Source organism: Saccopteryx leptura, chromosome 9 (assembly GCF_036850995.1).
Source record: "Saccopteryx leptura isolate mSacLep1 chromosome 9, mSacLep1_pri_phased_curated, whole genome shotgun sequence".
NCBI lineage: Eukaryota > Metazoa > Chordata > Mammalia > Chiroptera > Emballonuridae > Saccopteryx > Saccopteryx leptura.
The window spans coordinates 51,345,601-51,369,826 of NC_089511.1; the positions used below are offsets into that span (position 1 = coordinate 51,345,601).

General features: G+C 38.1%; 1 protein-coding gene and 1 non-coding gene across 3 annotated transcripts in view; one reads left to right on the forward strand and one right to left on the reverse strand.

The window, feature by feature from the left end:
• Positions 1-24,226, forward strand: part of PRKG1 (protein kinase cGMP-dependent 1) — a 1,422,417-nt gene that overhangs the window by 732,700 nt on the left and 665,491 nt on the right. The window lies entirely within an intron of this gene.
• On the reverse strand, positions 16,725-16,848 carry LOC136381648 (small nucleolar RNA SNORA28). Its single transcript, XR_010747132.1, has one exon. It is a non-coding gene; the product is annotated as a small nucleolar RNA SNORA28 (small nucleolar RNA).

The following is a 24,226-nucleotide window of genomic DNA, read 5'->3' on the forward strand; positions in this document are numbered from 1 at the left end:
CACAGAGGACCTAGGTTTGAAACCCTGAGGTCGCCAGCTTGAGCATGGGTTCACTGGCTTGAGTGTGGGGTCATAAAAAACATGACCCCATGGTTGCTGGCTTAAGTCCAAAGGTCACTGGCTTGAAGCCCAAGGTCGCTGGCTTGAGCAAGGGGTCACTTGTTCTGCTGTAGTCCCCCAGTCAGAGCACATATGAGAAAGCAATCAATGAACAACTAAGGAGACAAAAGAGCCACAACAAAGAATTGATGCTTCTCATCTCTCTCCATTCCTGTCTGTCTATCCCTATCTGTCCCTCTCTCTGACTCTCTCTCTCTTTCTCTGTCAAAAAAATTTTTTTCAAAGAAATACTTTTTCTTTTGGTAACAGTGCAAATCAATAAACCACATCTACTTTCTTATCTTCTCTATAATCTTTCCAGTAAATCCTTGTTTTGCTCCTGTCATTTCAACATCCCTTTATCATTTCAGGAAGGGTCACTGACTTTAGAATGAATGTAGGAGCAGATAGTTTTCAAGGCTTGTCGTTCCAATAGAGTAGTGACTAGGCACATGTGTTCATTTGTGTCTAAATTAGTTACAATTACATTAAAGTAAAAACTTATGTCCTCCATTGGACTAGTCACATTTCAATCAGTAGTCTATGTAGCTAGTGAATATCGCATCATCACAGAGGAACATCTCCATCATTGCAGAAAGTTCTGTTGGAAAGCACTGGTTCAGACCAAACAAAAGAACTGAGGGAGGAACAAATGTTTCTCTACCCTCCAGGTTCTTTTGACTGCTCTGATAATGAAATACACATGAGACAGGTTAGAAAGAAAAAATAACCAAAGGTAATGTGTACATATGTGTGGGAACCCCACATACATGGGAGTCAGAGACCCCCCCCCCCTCACAGGTTCAGAGATAGAAAGGGAACATGGATATATGTAAGACATGTTGAGTTAGGGGTGAGGTAAGTTGCCTTGGGGGCTTCAGGGGGTCATTCAGGATGACAAGAAGAGCAGATGCTTAGTAAATAAGTTTTCCTGCCTTATAGATTAGTCAAAAGAGGTTTTCTCTAATAATCTCTTATTATAGTCCAGGACCCTAATTTAAGGTTGTTGGGCAGATAAAATGTATTATGCTCACTTTGTTAAAGATGACACGTGAGGCCGTCACCCAGGTGATATTAATATGTGTTGGGGTGGGCTAAAGGCAGGCAGAATCCTTGTAGCCTGGGGCTTGGTTTTGGGATTAGGCCTTTCCTACCCTTTTTGATGTGGGGCAGTACAATCCAGTCATGCCTCAGAGGAGTGATTTTGTATTAGAGACTTCCCTATTATGTATATTGGATTAAGGGTTTGGATTTCTACACTATAAAATGGGGTCGGAGCGGGAGTTGGCGCTCTTGGTTCCTGAGGTTAGCATGAGAGAGCAGAGAGAGTAGAGCCAACAGCAGAAGGAGGCCACGTGGAGGAGGCCAGGAAAAGCAGCCAAGATGGCGGAGTGCTGAGTGAGATGCCAGTTTGTGTAGAGTTTGTATTTGGGATAAGGAAGGAGATGGGGAACAGAGGTGAATAAGTCTGGTGAGCTAGAAACCTTTGATTCTAGGAAACTCGGATAAGTCAGTGGCTTTGTGAGCACTGAATGTGATTGGGTTTTGGAGCCCAGTGTGTGTTTTTACTTGCCCGCCGGGTGCAAGCTAGGATTAAAGACTATGGCCCATCAGTTTTGGGCTCCGTTGTTTCTTTACCGACTGTCCGAATCCAATGCGAACCTGCATAGGCCAGAAGGCTGCTGTGATAGTGGCCCTGGCCCTGGCTTCTGGCTTTACAAAGGTCTAGGTAGTTAAGGGAAGGGCAGAAGTTTCACTTAAACCTATGATTAAATTTGCCTTTAGGTCAAAATAATCTGCATACCATAGAAGCACAGCTTGGGGTGACTTGTTCTGAACTGCCAGAAAACCAAATGACCCTTTGCCTAAAATTCATGAGCATTATGTATTACTCAAAGTTTCAGTTAGTTACTAATGAACAACAAAAAAAACTATTTCAATGAGACATTACTACCAACCCCTACCCCCTCTGTTGACCTGAGCAAATGGTCAAAAAGCAGTCAGGGGAAGCAAAGGAAAAGAAGCTATCAAGAGACTCTTATTCTGCCTGACCAGGCAGTGGTGCAGTGGATAGAGCGTCGGATTGGGATGCGGAAGAACCCATGTTCCAGACCCCGAGGTTGCCAGCTTGAGCGTGGGCTCATCTGGCTTGAGCAAAAAGCTCACCAGTTTGGACCCAAGGTCACTGGCTCCATCAAGGGGTTACTCAGTCTGCTGAAGGCCCGCGGTCAAGGCACATATGAGAAAGCAATCAATGAACAACTAAGGTGTCATAACAAAAAACTGATGATTGATGCTTCTCATCTCTCTCAGTTCCTGTCTGTCTGTTTCCATCTATCCCTCTCTCTGACTCTTTCTCTGTCCCTGTGTAAAAAAAAAAAAAAAAGAGAGAGAGAGAGAGACTCTTATTCTGAAAAGGATTCTACCTCCACTTTCCTTATATAACTGTGCTATTCACTAAAATACAAGATTGCTAAATTTTGAAATGTTTAAATATTGAATCTTAAATTTTCTTTGTCTTTTTCCTTTTCTTTCTTTTTTTGTGCCTAACACTGTTATGCTGTTTTCTGTGGTCACAAGTCAGCCAGAAACTGTTCGTTGAGGAGATGTATGTGACAACACTTTTTTTAAAGCAATAGCAGGTGTCTCATTAATCTAATTTGTCTATTCTCTTTTTCTTATCTTCTGGTGCTGATTCAAGGCAAATGTAATTAAATAATCATTCCAAAACAAATGAACTTTAAAGCAATTTTAAACATATTATTAAAATATAAAATGCTGCAAAGTGCACATATCATAAATTTACAGCTCAATTAAAGATTACCAAGTGAACACACCTGTGTAAATCCCACCATTTGATGCTCTCAAAGCCATTTACATGCCGCCTTTCAGTAATTCTCTCTTCCTTTCTTTTCAGAAGTAGTCACTATCCTGAATCCTTCCACTGTAGATTATATTGTCCTATTTTTAGAATGGAATTATTCAATATGTCAATGTAAGAAATGTCCAAACCTGTAAAGAATTTTTATAAGTTTATCTGAGCCAAACTGATGGCTATTTCTGGGAAGCAATATCTCAGTGAATTGCAAAAATGCTCCAAGGAATGGTAGTTTTGCAGTTTATTTTATACATTATAATCAAAGGAGAAGTAAGAGGAATTACATGAAATTCATTGGTGGCAGATTAGGGAGGTGGGAAGAAGGAAAGCCAGGAAATCTGAAATTGATTAAAGAAAAAAATAAAGAGAAAAATACATTGGTGAGTGTGATAGTTAACAGTGAACAGTTATAGCACATAGAGCTGGTATTCAGGGCACAAGCTAAGAAAGGGAGACAGTGCCCTGAGGGGGTCTGGGAAAAGGGGATTACTCTGACATTCAAAAGGTATGTTATCTTAAATGCGAGACCCCCCCCCCAAAAAAAAAACAGGCTTTCCGTTAAGATAAAGATTGTCAACTAATAAGATATCAGCCTAGGACGTGACTATAGGGGCCATGACTTGCTATAGTTAGGAAGTTTTACTTTCAGACTATCCTATGTGGTTATATTTGGTCTCTGTGTTTAGAAAGCCTGTTAAGCCCTGGCCGGTTGGCTCAGTGGTAGAGCGTCGGCCTGGCGTGCAGGAGTCCCGGGTTCGATTCCCGGCCAGGGTACACAGGAGAAGCGCCTATCTGCTTCTCCACCCCTCCCCCCTCTCCTTCCTCTCTGTCTCTGTCTTCCCCTCCTGCAGCCAAGGCTCCATTGGAGCAAAGATGGCCCGGGCTCTGAGGATGGCTCTGTGGCCTCTGCCTTAGGCGCTAGGATGGCTCTGGATGCAACAGAGCAAAGCCCCAGAGGGGCAGAGCATCGCCCCCTGGAGGGCGTGCAGGGTGGATCCTGGTTGGGCGCATGCGGGAGTCTGTCTGACTGCCTCCCCATTTCCAGCTTTGGAAAAATGCAAAAAAAAAAAAAAAAAAAAAGAAGAAAAAATAGAATAGAAAGCCTGTTATGCAGACCTACCCTGAGCTTGCAGGTTTAGTGTGTGGCCCTTATTTTTGTCCACAGATACAAGGTTTTTTTATTCCTGGATTCTTTGGCTCATTATGTTCTTGATGGGCATGTTGTTGCACCTGGCTGTATTTCTTTCATTTCTACTGCTGTCCACTATTACATTGAATGAATATGCCACAATGTATCCACCCTACTCTTGATAGACATCTGGGTTGCTGGTTGTTATAAACATTCTTGTACATTTCATTTATCTGATGAGTATTTGTAATTATTCCTGCTGGTTATACCTCTCAATGCATTTTTCATATTTAAAAATGGAAGTGCTTTGGGTCAGAATGTATTATTCAGCTGTTCTTTCTTTACAAATGCAGTCTGTAAAGGTTTTTTGTTGTGTGTGTTTAAAGATGGTAAAGTGCATTTTCAGGAACAAGACTGTAGACTGGGACAAGTCTGTTACAACAGAACTGTGAGGATTTTGCCCAGTGATAAATACACTCACTGGTGGGTCTGAGAAAGTAACAACACAGACTGTAATGCTGGTGGTTGAGGCCAAACAAGTTCTCATTGGATTCAGGCAGACAGTAGAGAGACTGTGGAGCCGGAAAGCTTAAGGCCATACCCCTTTATTGGAGGCTCTTAAAAATAGGCGAGCAAATAAACAAAAAAGGAAGAGAGTGAATAATAAAGGAAAACCTGCTTTTTGCAGTGAAGGGAAAGGGAGCAGGAAAACTACACCCTGCAGTGGTGGGAAAGCTATCTGGGAGAATTGACCCCGAGCAAAAGCACCCATTATCTTACATAGACTATACACACGTGGAGCTGCCACGTGCTCACGCACTAATCACATGAACTGCTTGCAGCTGGTAAACCAGCAAGCAAGCCTAACACATCTGTTTTCCCCACATAGACTCACATGGTAGTTACTGTACTTTTCACAGCTTCTAGAAGTCCACATCCTAGCTATAATTAGACTCTGTTAACACTATGTACATAGATAATGCCAGTGATTGGAGCCTAATCCACGATCTCATATCTACTTATTCTCAGAGAGAACTAGCTTTGGAAACAGCCTAGAAAAATGACCTCAATATTTATGTGTATGTTAAATATTGTACATCTTTAATGAAACCCTAACTTGCCAATTGGAAGAAGAGAAAATTAAGAAGGACAATAGATGAAAAAAGGTTATGAAATATTTTGTATTTTTGTATCATGATCAAACTCTCTGATACAAGATTTTTAAAACTCACAGCAGCATAGAGTCTGGACAAATGTTATGGTTTTCCCTGTGAATTAAATAAGGAGAAAGAAGAGAGGATTAAAATTCAGGGAGAGCTCTTTTCTTCTCACCATTGGCACATTTAGTTGTAATAATTTGGTAAGACATTAATTAGGAAATAAAATATACTAAGTGAAATAAATAAATCAGAAAAAGCTAAGACCTAGGCAGTTGGTTCAGTGGTAGAACATCACCCCAGCATGTGGAAGTCTGGGGTTAAATTCCCGGTCAGGGCACACGGGAGAAGTGACCATCTGCTTCTCCACCCCTCCCCCTTCTCTCTCTCCTATCTCTCTCTCTTCCTCTCCCACAGCCATGGATCAAATGGTTTGAGCCTCTCCCAGGCACTGAGGATGGCTTCCTGGCCTCGCCTCAGACGGTAAAATAGCTGTTTTGCTAAGCAACAGAGCAGGGGCCCAGATGGGCAGAGCATCACCTTGTAGCTGGCTTGCCAGGTGGATCCTGGTTGGGGTGCATGTGGGAGTCCTTCTGTGTCTCCCTGCCTCTCACTTAATAATAATAAAGGGGAAAAAAAGCTAAGAACTATATGACTTTACACATAGGTGGTATATAAAACTGAGACTCATGAACATAGATAAAAGTGTTAGAGGGAGGGGGAGGGGAGTAAAGAGGGACAAATATACGGTGATGGAAAATTATTTGACTTCGGGTGATGGACACACAACACAATCAACAGTTCAAATGCTATAGAAATGTTTACCTGAAACCTATGTACTCTTGTTGATCACCCCATTAAATTGAATTTTCTAAATAAAAGAAAAAAAAAGAATTGAATGAATGTACAAAGAAATAGATCTTGTTTCCTCAGCATGTTCTCAAAGTTTAACTAAAAAACAATCATTTGCAAATATAAAGGGCAACACCTTTGTAGCTAGCTTCACAAGTGGTTCTTGACCTCCTGAGGCTCTCTGTAGGCAACTGTCAAGGAAGGCCACGGTAGGGAGGGTTTGGGAAGGCTTCTGACCAAAGCAAGCAGATTATATGTAAAAATCACCTTTCATTTGAGGGAACAGAATATATGTTGGGCATTCACACATTTCTAATGGTCTAGTGTGGCTGGGCTCAGAATTTTAAAAATGATAAATAATTGAAGTAATAATTCTTAGGATACACCACCACCACCATCACTGTTCTGTATCTCTTGACTCTGGATCTCTGGAGGTAAGGCCCAGGAATTTGTGTTTTTCAGAATCAGGCGATTCTGATATGCAGTCAGGTGTGAGAACCACTCCTCTAAATAGAATCCAGTTGTGTTTGGCTCATCTTTGCTCCAAGTTGTAAGGGGTTAGTGTTGGTCAAATAAGTTTGTAAATATGATATATATGTTTGCTCGCTTATAGTTTGCATTGGGTGTGAGGGACAAGGTGTAAGCAGGCAGGGTTGTTACAGCCTAAGGCTTAGTTTTAAGAGTAAGCTTTTCCCCACACCGTTGACTGTTGCATGATAGGGGGTGGTGCACTCTCATGAGGAATCCCATTATGCCTCAGATAAGTGGCTTTGTATCAGAGTCCTCCTTGTTTGTATATTGGATTAAAGGTTTTGATTTCTACACTATAAAATGGGGCAGACTTGGAGCTTACTCTCTCTCGGTTCCTGAGATTAGCATTAGAAAGGAGAGCAGAGAAAGGCCATGTGGAGAAGAAGAGAAGCAGCCAAGATGGCAGAGTGCTGAAGGAGAAGCCAGTTTGTGCAGGGTTTATGTAGAGAGGAGGAGATGGGGAACAGAGGTAAATAAGGCTGGTGAGCTAGAAACCTTTAATTCTAGGAAACTCGGATAAGTCAGTGGCTTTGGGATCCCTGAATGGAAAGGGAAGTGTTTTCCCACAGTATATATTTCTTGCCCGCCAGGTGCAAGCTAGGATTAAAGCTAATAGCCCACCAGTTCTTGACTCCATTGTTTCATTACTGTCTGTTCGCAACAAATGCGAACCTGCATGGCCAGGCAGCTGTGATGATGGCCGTGGCTACTGGCCATACAGTTAGTTACACAGATTGCATTGCTTCATAGGAAGAGGTGACATTGAATAAGAAAAGAGTTTTATGGTTTCTATTTCTCAGTTTTACTTTCACCAGAAAAGAGGCTATAAAATAGGTAAATGTCTTGTTTGGAGGCAGCTGGTTTGCTACAGACACAAAGTCCTTAGGGCACCCGAAGACTGATACAGGTGTGCCTAGTATGGTCGAGTCTGATACGGGGACTAGATGTGCCACACAGACTCCTCAGGTGCCTCAGGGTGGACAAGAGTCATTGTCTTGGAATAAAATGTACTAATGTTTTTTGCAATGACTGGTGAATTAGTAATCTAAATATTCTCCTAATTTTTCTATCTGATTTTTATGATACATTCATTTACTGGTATTTGTGCATATTAATAAGTATTGATTGAACACATGGTACCACAGCAAGTATTAGACTAGACATTGGAAATGCAATGGTGAAGATAAGGTTTCTGTTATTTATATATTATTCCTTCCTCACATTCAAATTTGCTTCTTACAAGTGTCTTTCTTCTTTTACTGCTGTACATCTTGTAAAAATCTATCTTGTTGAGTTATAAGTGTATTTTACATGTAGTTCCAAGGTTACCATAGTCTCTGCAAAAGAACCTGTTTTATAAACACTGTGACTAAGCAGTAATCTATTCGTTTTCTCTTTTTTTCTTTTTGTCTTTTGCTTATTGGCTATGAAGTGAAGCAAAGAGACTTTTAGCAGAACTTAACTTTCTCTAAAACAAAGAGACTCTTAGCAGAACTTATTTCTTCTAAAAGACTGCCTATCTGTGGCCTTGAGGTTAGTTTTGCAGGTTGTGGCCTTGAGCTAGTTTTGCAAGGTTGCAGATGTTCCCAGAATGTTTCTCCCTGAAATGTTTCTATAGATAAACATTGTAAATGAGCTTGTTTCACTGCTTTGTTTTACTGCTAGGCTTCCCCTCCTCCCCATACCCTGGCCAGAATCTAATTTTGCTTTTAAAAGTTTGCTCCTGTGTGTGTTTGGGGCCACGAGTTTTTGGAACACTAGTTCCCTCGTTGGTCTCCAGCTTTTGAAAGAAAGACTCCTTAATTTGGCAATTTAATTGTGTGGCAAACATCTATTTCTCGCTGTTCCAATATAACAGCTAGAGTTGCTAAATGTTTTTACTTTTATAAAAACAAAGCCATTCTCTATTAGATCTCATAAACATCTCACTTGTGAATTCATTTTTTTCACTTGTGGATTGAGTTTCAGAGGTATTTTCCACCTGGATTCCTGTTTTTGTTGTTTTGTTTTACATAATTGGTCCCTTTCCAGAAAAATCTTTCTCAAATATCACTCTGAATTTTTTTTTTCATTTCCCTCCCTAAAGCCCTTGAGTCTATCCCTAAATCTTTCAGCACAAAGATCAAATTCTTTAGCTTATCTCTTGAGGCACTGAGGAGGCTCGTGCTTCCTTATTTCTTCACCAAACCTAACTATTTCTTTTGTTCTCTGAGAGCATCATGCTAGTTCATTACAGCATCTTGACTGATACAAATCCTCTGCCCAGAATGACTCCTCCCTGCCTCCTCTTGGTCTTTAAACCTCAGCTCTGTTCCAAGAAAACTTCTCTAATCACTTACAGATTCAGAGATTCAGACACTTTTAATTGTGCTACTATAGTGCTTCAGTGCTATGGTACTCTGTACTGCTTTCTGTTTTGGCAGTTCTCCCCTCAAGACTATCTAATCTCCTCCAGGGCAGCGCACATGCTCAGAATATCTAGGTCAAAGCAGACACTGAATAAATGAAGAATTAATGGTGGCAGGGTCCTTTACAGTTTTCTGAATCCTTGTTGCCTGGCATGTGGTGGGCATTAGATAAAAGCTCAAAAGAATAAATGAATACAATGAGATAGTTATACTTTTTTTTTTTTTTAAGATTTTATTTATCCATTTTTTTAGAGAGAGAGAAAGAGAGAGAAGGGGGGGAGGAGCAAGAAGCATCAACTCCCATTCATGCCCTGACCAGGCAAGCCCAGGGTTTTGAACAGGTGACCTCAGCATTACAGGTCGACACTTTATTCATTGTGCCACCACAGGTCAGGTTACTTTTATTTCTTATCCTCTGATTACTACATATTGTATTAGAATCTATTAAAAATGAAGTGGTACATTTCTTTGAGTACACTGATTCTAGCAGTTGACTGACTAGCAGTTTTACTGATGCTGTTAATACTGCAAATTTGTGATAAAATCCCTAGTCAGTTGATTCAGCTATGATTTTGAACCACTACCCCAAATGATATCTAACCATAAAATAACTTCCATCTTTGCCTGGCACATGCTGGCACAGTGGAAAAAGCATCAATCTGAAATGCTGAGGTTGCTAATTCAAAGCCCTGGGCTTGCCTGGTCAAGGCACATATGACAAGCAATCAATGAACAACTAAAATGAAGCTGCTATGAGTTGATACTTCTCATTTCCCCACTCCTCTCTCTTTTTTCTCTGTAAAATCAATAAATAAAATCCTTTAAAAAAAAGTAATAACTTTCATCCTCTACATCTATGCTACCCAACATGCTAGCTACAAGCCACATATGGCAATTAATCAATAAATAAATATAAATAAATTTTAAAATTCAGCCACAATTTGTTCTCCTTGGCCACATGTAGTTAGTAATTGCCATATTGAAAGCATAGATATAAAATATTAAATTTAAATTTATTTTATAATGAGAGATTTATAAACTAGAAATTTACCCATTTTGCTTTTATATTTATTATATTAAAATTTTTTAATTGATTGATTTTAGAGAGAGAAAGAAAAGGAGAGAGTGAGAGAAAAATTAATTTGTTGTTCCACTTATTTAAACATTCATTGGTTGATTCTTCTATGCCCCCTGATCAGAGATCAAACCTGCAACCTTGGCATATTGGGATGATGTTCTAACCAACTGGGTTACTCAGCCAGGATGCTTTTATTTTTGATAAGTAAAATTTTGAGCAGAAATACAATAGTCATAAGCAAATATTCTCCAAAACATGATGAATAGTTTTACATAAATCTCTTTTTTTGTGTGTGTATGTGTGTGACAGAGACAGAGGGACAGATAAACATAGACAGACAGGAAGAGAGAGAGATGAAAAGAATCAATTCTTTGTTGTAGCACCTTAGTTCATTGATTACTTTCTCATATGTGCCTTGACCAGGGGAGCTACAACAAACTGAGTGACACCTTGCTCAAACCAGCGACCTTGGGCTTAAGCTGGTGAGCCTTGCACAAACCAGATGAGCCTGTGCTCAAGCTGGCAATCTTGGGATTTCGAACCTGGGTCCTCCATATCCCAGTCTGATGTTCTATCCACTGTGCCACTGCCTGGTCAGGCTACATAAATCTCCTTATAAAAACAAAAGTGTTTGCTAAGCTAATGTCAAGTAAATGTTAAAAAATGATACCCATTAAGAGTTCTTAAATAAAGGTCACATTCCACCAAATACATACATATATATATATATATATATATATATATATATATATATATATATATATATGTAATTTTGTACATATATGTACATATATATATAACTTTGGATTTTGATGTAATTCAGTATTGTGATAGTTTCCAAGTTATGGTAAAATAAGCATTATTGTAGGATTTGTTATTTTAACACTTTCCACTTAAACTAGTTGTATTTCATAAAAGCTTTTCCAATACATGTAATTTTGTAGGACCATTTTTTTTTTTTTTTGTATTTTTCCAAAGTTAGAAGCAGGGAGGCAGTCTGACAGAATCCTGCATGTGCCCCACTGGGATCCACCTGGGATGCCCATCAGGGGCGATGCTCTGCCCATCTGGAGCATCACTCCGTTGCAATCGGAGCCATTTCAGTGCGTGAGGCAGAGGCCATGGAGCATTCTCAGTGCCCGAGTCAACTTTGCTCCAATGGAGACTTGGCTGTGGGAGGGGAAGATAGAGATAGAGAGAAAGGAGAGGGGGAAGGGTGCAAAAGCATATTGGGTGCTTCGCCTGTGTGCCCTGACTGGAAATCGAACCCAGGACTTCCACACGCCGGCTGATGCTCTACCACTAAAGCAGCCGGCCAGGGCTAGGACCATTTTCTAATGTGAGGCTCAGAAAAACTAGCTATGTGTAAAAACCAAAATATTATATGAGGATTAATTAAATCACAATATCTTGTGCATTTATTTTGAAACTTTTGATACTATAGTATGGTGTATAACATCTTTAAAACATGAAGAAGGGACTAAGTTTTAATGAACATTTCATTCATAAAACAAATATTGGGCAAGGGCAGAAGCCGGCCGGCCACAACTGAGGCCCGGGTGTGAGCTCAGTCTTGCTCGGCAGGGGTGGAGAGGACACGTGAAAGAAGTCAGGCCTAGATGCGGGCACACCTGCAATCCTGCCTAGGGGGTAGGGCAGGAGACTTGGAAGGGGCAGAGACCCACCGCTGAGCAAGGGCGCAGGGACATGTAGCCTCCCTGACCCGCAGAACCAAGGCTTGCTGCCAGTTGCACAAGCCGGCTCCTCCCACGGGAATGGGGCAAAAGCTCAGAACAGGTGGATTCCCGCGACTGAGCGGGGGCACACAGTCCCACCCAGCCTGCACAGCCAAAGCTTGCAGCTCATGCATGAGTGGGCTCCTCCCATGGGGGTAGGGCAAAAGCCCAGAAACAGGAGGAGACCGGCAGCTGAGCAAAGGTGCTCACCCCTACCTGCGTTGCAGAGGCTTGCGGCCCCAGGCACAGCGCATAACCACACCTGTGGGGGCAGGGCGAAGGCTGAGGCCTCCAAGGCTTATACACCCAGGCGCATAATCACAGTGGTGGAAACCACAGGGGCAGCCCCAGTGGGCTGGCACAGGCAGTGCCCATACCCAAATGCAGTAGGCAGCAGCAACAACAGAGGGCCGGCAGACAGACCACACCTAAGGAACATAGAGGCCACACCCATAGGACTCCAGTGGCCAAAACCTTATTATACACAGACAAAATGGGAAGGCAGAGAAATGCAACAAAAATGAATCTAGAGAAATCCCCAGAAAAGGACATGAATGAGTCAGATATAACCAAATTACTGGATGAAGAGTTTAAAATAACAATTGTTAGGATGCTCAAAGATCTTAGAACAACAATGGATGACATTACAAAAACCTAAATAAAGAGATAGCAAATATAAAAAAGGACATTGAAATAATAAAAAAGAATCAGTCAGAAATGACAAATACAATATCAGAAATGAAGACCACAATGGAAGGAATTAAAAGCAGGATGGATGAAGCTGAGGATCGAATCAGTGAGTTAGAGGACAAGATAAATAAAGTCATGGAAGCAGAGCAGAAAAAAGAAAAGAGACTCAAAAAGTCTGAGGAAACTTTAAGAGAGCTCTGTGACAACATGAAGAGAAATAACATCTTCATCATAGGGGTTCCTGAAGAAGAAGAGAAAGGACAAGGGACAGAGACTTTGTTCGATCATATCATAGCTGAAAACTTCCCTCAATTAATGCAGGAAAAAGTCTTACAAGTTGAAAAAGCACAGAGAACTCCATTAGAGAGAAACCCAAAGAAATCTACACTAAGACACATCATAATTAAAATACCAAAGCTAAGAGATAAAGAGAAAATATTAAAAGCTGCTAGAAAAAAAAATACTATCACCTACAAAGCAGCCCCCATAATGATGACATCCGACTTCACAATAGAAACACTTGAGGCCAGAAGGGAATGGCAAGAAATATTCAAAGTAATACAGAACAAGAGCCTACAACCAAGACTACTTTATGCTGCAAGGCTATAGTTTAAAATTGAAGGAGAAATAAGCTTCCCAGACAAAAACAAACAAACAAACAAACAAACAAACAAACAAAAAAACCTCAAGGAATTCACTACAACCAAACCAATCCTGCAAGAAATGCTAAGGGGCCTGTTGTAAACAGATCAAAGGAGAAAATAAATATAGCAAAAGAGGAATACAGCTTTAAAGAATAAAATGGCAGTAAACAGCTACATATCAATAATAACCTTAAATGTAAATGAATTAAATGATCCAATCAAAAGACATAGGGTAGCTACATGAATAAGAAAACAGGACCCATACATATGCTGTCTTCAAGAGACACCTTAAAACAAAAGATGCACATTGACTGAAGGTAAAAAGATGGAAAAAAATATTTCATGTAAACAGAAATGAAGAAAAAGCTGGGGTAGCAATACTTATATCAGACAAAATAGACTTTAAAACAAAGGCTATAGTAAGAGATAAAGAAGGTCACTACATAATGATAAAGGGAGCAATCCAACAGGAAGATAGATATAACCATTATAAATATCTATGCACGTAATATAGAAGCACCTAAATGTATAAAGCAGAATTTGATGGATATCAATAGCAATACTGTAATAGTAGGGGACTTCAGTACCCCACTAATATCATTAGATAGATCCTTGAGAAAGAAAATTAACAAAAAAACAGCAGATTTAAAGGACACACTAAATCAACTGGATTTAATAAATATCTTCAAAACCTTTCACCCTAAAGCAGCAGAATATACATTCTTTTCAAGTGCTCATGGTACATTCTCTAGGATAGACCACATGTTAAGACACAAAAACGATTTCAACAAATTTAAGAAGATTGAAATCATATCAAGCATCTTCTCTGATCACAATAGCATGAAACTAGAAATCAACCACAACAGAAAAACTGAAAAATACTCAAACACTTGGAAACTAAATAGCATGTTATTAAATAATAAATGGGTTAACAATGAGATCAAAATAGAAATAAAAAATGTTCCTAGAAATGAAAGATAATGAGCATACATCAACTCAAAATTTATGGGACATGGCAAAAGCAGTCCTGAGAGGGAAGTTCATAGCATTACAGGTATACCTTAAGAAGCTACAAAAAGCTCAAATAAACAACTTGACCCTACATTTAAAAGAACTAGAAAAAGAACAGCAAGTAAAGTCCAGAGGTAGTAGAAGGAAGGAAATAATAAAGACCAGAGTGGAAATAAATAACATAGAGGCTAAAGAAACAATACAGAGGATCAATGAGCTGGTTCTTTGAAAAGGTAAACAAGATCGATGAACCTTTAACCAGATTTACCAAGAAAAAAAAGAGACAGGACTCAAATAAATAAAATTAGAAATGAGAGTGGAGAAATAACAACTAACACAACAGAAATACAAAATATTGTAAGAAAATACTATGAAGAACTGTATGCCAAAAAACTAGACAACCTAGATCAAATGGACAAATTCTTTGAAACATATAATCTTCCAAAAATTAATCTGGAAGAATCAGAAAACTTAAACAGACCGATTACAACAAATGAAATTGAAACATTTATAGAAAAACTCCCAAGAAAGAAAAGTCCTGGACCTGATGGCTTCACAAGTGAATTCTAACAAATATTCAAAGAACTAAATCCTATCCTTCTCAAGCTATTTTTAAAAAATTAAAAAGGAAGGAAGACTTCCAAGCTCCTTTTATGAGGCAAGCATAATTTTGATTCCAAAACCAGGCAAAGAAAACACAAAGAAAGAAAATTATAGGCCAATATCCCTGATGAATATAGATGCTAAAATTCTCAACAAAATATTAGCACACTGGATCCAGCAATATATGAAAAAAATCATACATCATAATCAAGTGGGATTTATTCTGGGAAGGCAAGGCTGGTACAATATTTACAAATCAATCAATGTGATTCATCACATAAACAAAAGGAAGGAGAAAAACCACATGATAATTTCAATAGATGCAGAAAAAACATTTGATAAAATCCAGCACCCATTCATGATCAAAACTCTCAGCAAAGTGGGAATACAGGGAACATACCTCAACATGATAAAGGCCATCTATGACAAACCCACAGCCAACATCATACTCAATGGGCAAAAATTAAAAGCGATCCCCTTAAGATCAGGAACAAGGAAGGCAGGGGTGCCCCCTTTCACCACTCTTATTTAACATAGTTCTGGAAGTCATAGCCACAGCAATCAGACAAGAAGAAGAAATAAAAGGCATCCAAACTGGAAAAGAAGATATAAAACTCTCATTATTTGAAGATGATATAATATTTTAATATTCTATATAATATTTTATATAGAAAACCCTAAAGTCTCAGTAAAAAAAAACTACTGAACCTGATAAATGAATTCAGCAATGTGGCAGGATATAAAATTAATACTCAGAAATCAGAGGCATTTTTATACACGAACAATGAACTGTCAGAAAGAGAAATTAAGGAAACAATCCCCTTCACTATTGCAACAAAAGAAATAAAATACCTAGGAGTAAATTTAACCAAGGAGATTAAAGACTTGTACTTGGAAAATTATAAAACATTGATAAAAGAAATCAAGGAAAATACAAACAAGTGGAAGCCAATGACATACTTCAAAGATATAGAACACATATTCCAAAAATTTATATGGAACTTATTTATTCTCCACAGTTTTATTTATTAAGGAATAATAGCAATATCTAGCACATATCACACATCAAGAGCTTACTATGTATAGGCATGGTGCAAAGTGATTTACCAAACAATTTTCTTAACTATCCTAAGAGATAGTTAGCTCAGTGTACAGATTTTGAAAGTGAGGCATATAAATAGATCTTGGCCAGGTAGCTCTGTTGATTAGACTATCCTACCATGCACCAAGGTTATGGTTTCAATCCCTGGTCACAGCACATTCAAGAATTAACCAATGAATGCATAAAGAACTAGAACAACTTGATGTTCTCTCTCTCTCTCTCTCTCTCTCAATACATTAAAAAAAAAAAAAGAAGGAAAGAAATTAAAGCCCTGGCTGGATAGTTCAGTTGGTTAGAGCATTATCCCACAGCATAGAGGTTGCTCGTGGGATCCCCAGACAGGACAGGTACAGGAACAGATTGATGGTCCCCTCTCTCTTTCTCTTCCTTTCTTTCACTAAAATCAATAGAATAAACATTTTATTAAAAAGTGAAAAAAATAAAGAAGGAAGGAGATAGACCCCACAGGTAGTACTGCTAGAGTCAGAATTTGAACTAGCTCTTTATTACAACACTATTTCTTTCCTGGCAAAGCACTCTCTGTTCCCTGTAGGTTCAACTAATGTTTTTATAGTGAAGGGGAGGAAAAAGTTCTCCTTGACTCCCAGAGGATCCTTGGCTGGGTCTGAAAATTTAACTGCCAAATGTAGATTAATGGAAAAAAAGCATAATCAGATTTATTTAATATAAGGTTTGCATGCCACAGGAGCCTTCATAAGAAAATGAAAACCTGAAGGAGTAGGCCTGATGCAGAGGGCATGATCAGGGAAGAATTGTGCTCCTTAACATTCTAGGTGAAGTGTAAGTCTGTTTGAGTCTATACAACAGCTTGTCTCACAGAGAGCACGCACTGGAATAGGTTAGACTTTGTTGCTATAGCAAACTCAGATTGTGTCATACAGTATGACTATCTGTCACAAGGTGCTACTTGCAAGGAATATTCCTTTATCTTCAGTGATAAGAATGTTCCTTTCCTCAGGGTATCTGAGGGTTTTATGACAGTTTCAGAGGAGGTCAAACTGACCTTTCTTTTTCTGACTTTTGTTCAGACTTCTTCAGCTTAAAGTATTCAATATGCCAAGGTGCCATATTTTGGGATAATGTGTTCTGAACCCCATTATCATGTATAAACCATGAAAATTATTAAATTCTTTCTTCAAAGTGTATAAGAATACAATTGAAAACCCTCACCCTTATTATTGCAATTTACTCCTATTTTAGGTCAGTTCTTAAATCCCAAAAGAACTAATCTCTTTTATGTTTTAGAGACTTTGCCATCTGATTATGCTAACCTAAAATAGAAACTCTGAATTTACAAACTATTTTATTTATAATAAATAGATATAGAAAACAAACATTTCTCCAAAGAAGATATACAAATTGCCAATAAGCATATGAAAAGATGTTGAACATCACTAGTCATCAAGGAAATGCAAATCAAAACCACAAGGAAATACCAGTTTACTTACACTTGTGTGGCTATTATAAAAAAGAAATGAACAAGTATTGACAAATATATGGAGAAACTGGAACCCACATTTATTGCTATGGGAATTATGGAATGGTACAGTCACTTTGGAAAATAGTCCTAAAGGTCAACATAGAGTTATTATAACATTCAATTCCATTTCTAAGTATATATCCAAGAGAAATGAAACAGAGAGTCACACAAAAACTTGCCCCACAAATATTAATAGAAGCACTATTTATAGTAGCCAAAAAATGAAATAATACAAATACCCATCAACTGGTGAATGGATCAACTAAATTGCTATATCCATACAATAGAATATTATTTGGCACTAAAAAGGAATATAATATTGATATATGCTGCAGCATATGAATCTTAAAAACATGCTAAGTGAAAGAAACTAGTCACAAAAGCTCAAAACATTGTATTATTTCATTTATATGGACTATCAGAATATATGTAGATACAGAAAGCAGACCTGTGGCTGCCTAGGGCCAAATGAGGAGGAAAGAGAGTGGGAAGTAAATGCTAATGAGTATAGGGTTTTTTTGTGGGTGATGAATAAGTTCTAAATTGAATGGTACATAACTCTGAATATAATAAAAACAACTGAATCATATGTTTCAAATGGATAAATTTTATAGTATGTAAATTATATTTTATATTTTAATAAAAATGGGTCACATGATTGTTTATATTAGGCATTAACTAGAACTATCCAGAAGAAAATAATTTTATACATGTCTCATAAATAATCAATTGCTATTCCATATAAATGCTTCCATTCTGAGCTTGTTTATTTTTTTCCCCACTCTTTATTCTATTATATCCCAGGTTTAGTTGGTTCTTGGGAGGAAACAAATATAGAAGTACAAAAAGATTGATTATTGTTGTGGACCATAAATGGCAAAAAGCCATTATAGATTCGAGGCTTGGCAGGGGGCTAAGTTCTCCCCCCTCCATCTCCATATTTGGCTTTGATGCTGAGTATTTGCACCCACTCCACTTCCTTCCTTGGGTTGCTGGAAGCAATATACATGCCCTTCCTCTGACTCTTTGTTTGTTTCAGATGTTTGTAAATTTCACTAATGTATCCTGTTTTTGCCTTGGGAGAGTTCCTGTCTTAGCCTTTGATGTGCAACTTTGTATCAGGGTCCTTGATTTGCATAGGTCTATATAATAAAGAGAACTGGGGCTATGAGGCACTCAGATACTGCCAGGCAGTTTGAGGAGTCCTCCCAGTCCCATCGGTTTTGTTTTGACAAAGTGTGTTTCCTTAATTCCGCACCGTTGTTTGGAGCCGCGCTGGTCCGCGGCAGATTATATTAATCTTTCACTGTTGCCTACAAATCACCTCTTTAAGGACCTATGATGAACTTCCTCACTCAGTGGAAATGATGCCTGATGCTTCTTCAGTTCAGTCCCTAGTATGAAGCTGTTCTACTGTCTCATTGTCTCCTTAAAGCAGAATGATAAAATGGGGAGAGGAAGGTCTTGGGAGTCAGCCAGACCTAGATTCAATAGTGCCTCTATCTCCTTCCTATTAGCTGTGTGGCTCAGAGCAAAGGAGTGAACTTCTCTGAGCATATTTCTTCAGACTGCTTGAGACTTCAATGAAACTTTGAGATGATGTATGTCAATTGCCTAGCATTCAGTAGGTTCTTGGTAAATGCTTTTACATATTAACCATGACCCAATGTTCCAGAAGAGGACAAGGGACTTACAAATGAAACTGTGTTAGTTCTGAAGCACTTAAATTACCCTTGCTACCACCTCCCTCTCTCCAAAAAAAGTAGATCCCTGCCCCCAATCTTGTGGCTAACGTCAGAAATTCCACTACGATAGGCTCTTCTTTATGAATTCAAAATATTTTATCACTGTGTAAATAAAAATGCCAAATAGAGTAAAAATGTTTTAAACAGATATATTTCATGTCTATATCAACGCACGTGATTTTTTCCTTCCTTTATTTATCAAAACACAACAAAAGCCTTAAGTGGTATGGCTGGTAAGACACAAAAGATATAGTGGGTGCTTGAGGATGAGCCAGAGAAGGCACTACTTGCTTGAGGTGGCAGCCACCCTCATGTGTGTGGAGGAGGTCTGAAGTTTTGGGGATCTTAGTGAAAAAAGAAAATGAAGTCATCTTCCCTCCCTCTGCTTTTCATCCTCTCTCCACCTGAAGAGTCAACTTGTGCTGAAACACCAGTTTCCAGCCCTGGTAATTTGCAGGACTTCACCACAGTGTTGGCCCTGACAGGAGATCAGTTTCACAATCCCGTCCCGGCTGGCTGTTGCTGGGCCATTGGCCAGCTCGTCAGTCTTCCGCCTCCTTGTAAGCAAGCCTGGGTGAAAGACTGGACAAGATGCAGAGAAAGTCTCCTGTTTTCCTTTATCCCAGATAATCCAACTCTAATTCCTCAGGAAGGACAGTTTTAAGACTACTGTATTTTAAACTAAGGTTATTATTGCTCAAGGCTCAACTATGTATTTTGCATATCCCAGCAGAGGCATTCACTAGGGAGAAAATTGCTCTACAGTGTTTATCTGAAAACAATGACAACAAAATCCCTACCAATCAACAAATCTATAAATCAGCTCACTTCCGATTCTCAAAATATTCTAATTAAGCAAATTTTGTTTTCCCTCTAGACAAACAAAGACCCAAATTAAGAACTAGAAAACAAGTAGTTTGAATTCATGTGACAATGAGAGAGCCACATATTCCAAGGTCATCTTCACAGCCTCATAATGAGGCTTTGATGTCACCATTTGAAAGGCCGTGATTGAATTTAAGTTTTTTACTAGAAACATTTTTTTTTTTTATTTTATTTATTTTATTTTTTTTATTCTTTTTTTTTTTTTAGAGAGGAGAGGGAGATACAGAGAGAGAGAGAGAGAGAGAGAGGAGAGACAGAGAGAGAGAAGGGGGGGAGGAGCTGGAAGCATCAACTCCCATATGTGCCTTGACCAGGCAAGCCCAGGGTTTCGAACAGGCGACCTCAGCATACTAGAAACATTTTGAGTTCAATCACTTAAACTCAATGTAAACTTTTCTTTAAGGGAAAAAGTCCTAATTTGCTTAATTTACAAATGTTGATTTGGTTAATGTTTACCCTTAATTAGGATCAGGTTCAAAGACACAAATTTCAGTATAGAGTTTTTACCTGTATATAATTTCCAATAAGTCTACTGAGAAGAACAGAACAAATGCTGGACAGATACTGTTAACTGCTTCTTTTATACTGGTTCTTTTCTTTTTGGTGCATAGGAACATTTAGATATTAGACAAGGTTCAAAAACTATCTAGCAGCAGAATTCTACTAAGGATCTACTTTTCACTGAGGTATCATGCTAATTTTATGATTTCAAGATTTCTTCTGTTAAACTAAATGATAAGATGTGTGCAGTTATTTAAGAAATATTTCTGGGTCATTAAGAGAGATGTTTACAAAGGGAAATGTGGTACCCCTATATGAAGTCCACATTCTTTATTGGATAATGTATTTTACCAAGGTTATAAGATTTACAAATTAGAAAATTCAGATTTTATGAAAGAATTTTTACACATTTATTTATATATTTATTTACTTTTTATTTGAGAGAGAGAGGAATATCAATTTGTTGTTCCATTTATTTATGCATTTATTGGTTGATTCTTTTATGTGCCCTGACCGGGAATTGAACCACAACCCTGATGTTTCTGGACGATGTTCTAACCAACTGAGCTATCTATCAGACCAGGGACTGAAACAATTTTTAATGTGTGATAATATTTAATGAGTATGAATGTATTGTTTCTAGTGAATCTAACAGAGCTTCCTCTCCACACTTGAAAAAAAAAGTCACACATATAGACTAAGTGTAAATTCAGATGATTTCTCAAAAGGACAGAAACTTTAACTCTGGTGTTTTATGTTAGGTTTTCTACTAAGTCAAATGTTCACTGAATTATCTGTGAAGGAACAGAATTTTTATTAACTCATTTTTCTTTTTTTTTTTAAGATGAGAGGAGGGGAGATAGTGAGGCATACTCTCTTATGTGCCCCCACTGGGATCTTCCTGGCAACCTCTGTCTGGAGCCAATGCTTGAATATGAAGCTCTATTTTTAGCGCCTGAGGCTGATGCGCTCAGATCAACTGAGCCATCCTCAGTGCCTGGGCCATGCTGAAACTAATAGAGACACTGGCTGCAAGAGGAGGAGGATGAGAGAGTGTGGGTGAGAAGCAGATGGTCACTTACCCTGTGTGTCCTGGCTGGGGATTGAACCCACGATGTCTGTATGTGGGGCCGACTTTCTATGCACTGAGCCACCGACCAGGACGTTTGCTCATTTTTCAATATGGCTTCCAATTGAGGGGCTATCTCCTTTATTTATGTCAGATAGATAGGGATTTTTGTCAGTTCTTGACCTTATGTGACTATGCAGGTGCAATCATTTGGGTAAATTAAAAATCCCTTATATTTGTCATAATATTAATTGTCAAGGTGGTTTTTAAAAAAAAGTTATTTTAGGATTAATTTTAAGCTGTGCTTTTCAAACTTTTATTTGCATGTGAATCACCTGGGGATCTTATTAAAATGAAGATTTGATTGAACAGATTTGGGGGTGGGACTTAGATTCTGCATTTTTAATAGGCTTCCAGATGATGCTGATGGTTTAAGGGCCACATGTGAGTAAGTAGTAGTTTAACGCATACTTAATTTCTTTAAGCAAATAATATCTTGGGAAGGGGAAGGAGAAAGACTAGGATGGAGGTATGTTTGTGTCTTTCCTGGGTAATCCCCTTAGAAATGGAAGGAAAAGAACTATGACAGTACAAATCTTCAAATTCAATTTTTTCAAGGACTTTTTCCTTCATTACCTGAAAAATTTCATAGAAAATTTACGGTGTTGACGTAATGTTTTATTTATGATTACTAGTTTCAAACTTTTCTTAAAATGGATCAAAGATTTTAGACACTTACAAAGTAATCTGAGTGCCTAATTCTAGATGTGAAGATTTTTAAAAAGTATTTTCTATTATCTTACTCCCACAAAATATAAAAACTATTTATTAGCTGCTCAACCTTTATCACCTTTTCAAAACATTCAACATTATTTTCATAGACATAACCTTTTTTCATACTCATGTTAATAATATATCTGTTTATATACATTAGAAAAATTACTGCAACTGGTATAAGCTGGTTTACAAATACAATTGAGATGATGAATACACATTCAGCATGGTTTTGTTAAAAAAAACCATTTTTTGCAATCATATTTCATATATACATATATATACACATAAATACTTTTTATACCTATATACCTATGGGTATACTTATATCTATATATTACAGAAATAAGTACACAACATAAACCTGAGAACAAACACAACTGACATGATAAATGTAACATGAGCATAATAAAAATTAACTCATTAATGCCAATCATTAAATTTTCCTTGTTCATATAACATACTTGCAAAAGGATTGGATAACATGGATTAATGTTTAAATTGTGCTCAAGTAAGAGGACTATTACTTAAAAACAAACAAAACAAGGAAATACAACAACACGAAGAGACCAATTTAAACGAGGTGTTCAAGAAAAGCCTCTGAGTAATACAAAAGCTGAAACCTGAATAAAGAGAATAGGGTAGCCATTCAAAGCCCGGGAGAAGAATTGGGAAAGAGCAGAGGAGACTGCCCACGAACAAAAGTCAGAGATGAAAATGAATTTGTCAAATTCAAGGAAATGGAACTAGGCCAAAGTAGCTGTAGCAGGAACTCGGGGGACAAATGGTCGGATGTGAGGTTGTTGTAAGAAAGATCCAAATGACTTAGGGCTTTAAACAAAACAATGACATGATCTGATGAAGGATTTTTTGTTTTGTTTTGTTTTTTAAGCCTTTCAGTAGTACAAATGTTCATGTACATCCTCGTGCCTCCTGACCATCCAGAGTATGATCATACATGTATAAAGCAACATTTAAAAAAAGGCAAATGTATGTTCTTATTTTCAAAAATTGGTTATCAAACAAACATTATTTTAAGTTAATAAATGAAAACTAATTTCATCTTCTAAAAAACAACTCAGTGCTGGGATTAGTGAGCATGAAAAAAACTCACTACTCAAAGGGTTAATCAGTATAATTGCTATGTGGGAATGACATGGAGGATCAGTTTTTTAAATTAGTAACATAATAAATGAAAGACCTCTTTCTACTATGTATACTATACATAAGTCAGTCTAGAGCTCTTAGCATTTAACATTACCAATATTGACATATATTTCTCACTGTATAAATCGTTTTGAATTGAAAAGGATGTTAATATTTTGGTTTAATATTTATTAATCATACAGACTACTGGTGGGAGAAATAACATCATTTGGTACAGCAAACCAGGACACTTTTTATTTTTTATTTTTTTGCTCGGTATACATCAGGGGTCCCCAAACTACGGCCCGCGGGCCACATGCGGCCCCCTGAGGCCATTTATCCGGCCCCCGCTGCACTTCCGGAAGGGGCACCTCTTTCATTGGTGGTCAATGAAAGGAGCACATTGACCATCTCATTAGCCAAAAGCAGGCCCATAGTTCCCATTGAAATACTGGTCAGTTTCTTGATTTAAATTTACTTGTTTTTTATTTTAAATATTGTATTTGTTCCCATTTTGTTTTTTTACTTTAAAATAAGATATGTGCAGTGTGCATAGGGATTTGTTCATAGTTTTTTTTATAGTCTGGCCCTCCAACGGTCTGAGGGACAGTGAACTGGCCCCCTGTGTAAAAAGTTTGGGGACCCCTGGTATATACATCATGGAAAGCTATACATAAAAACATGCCA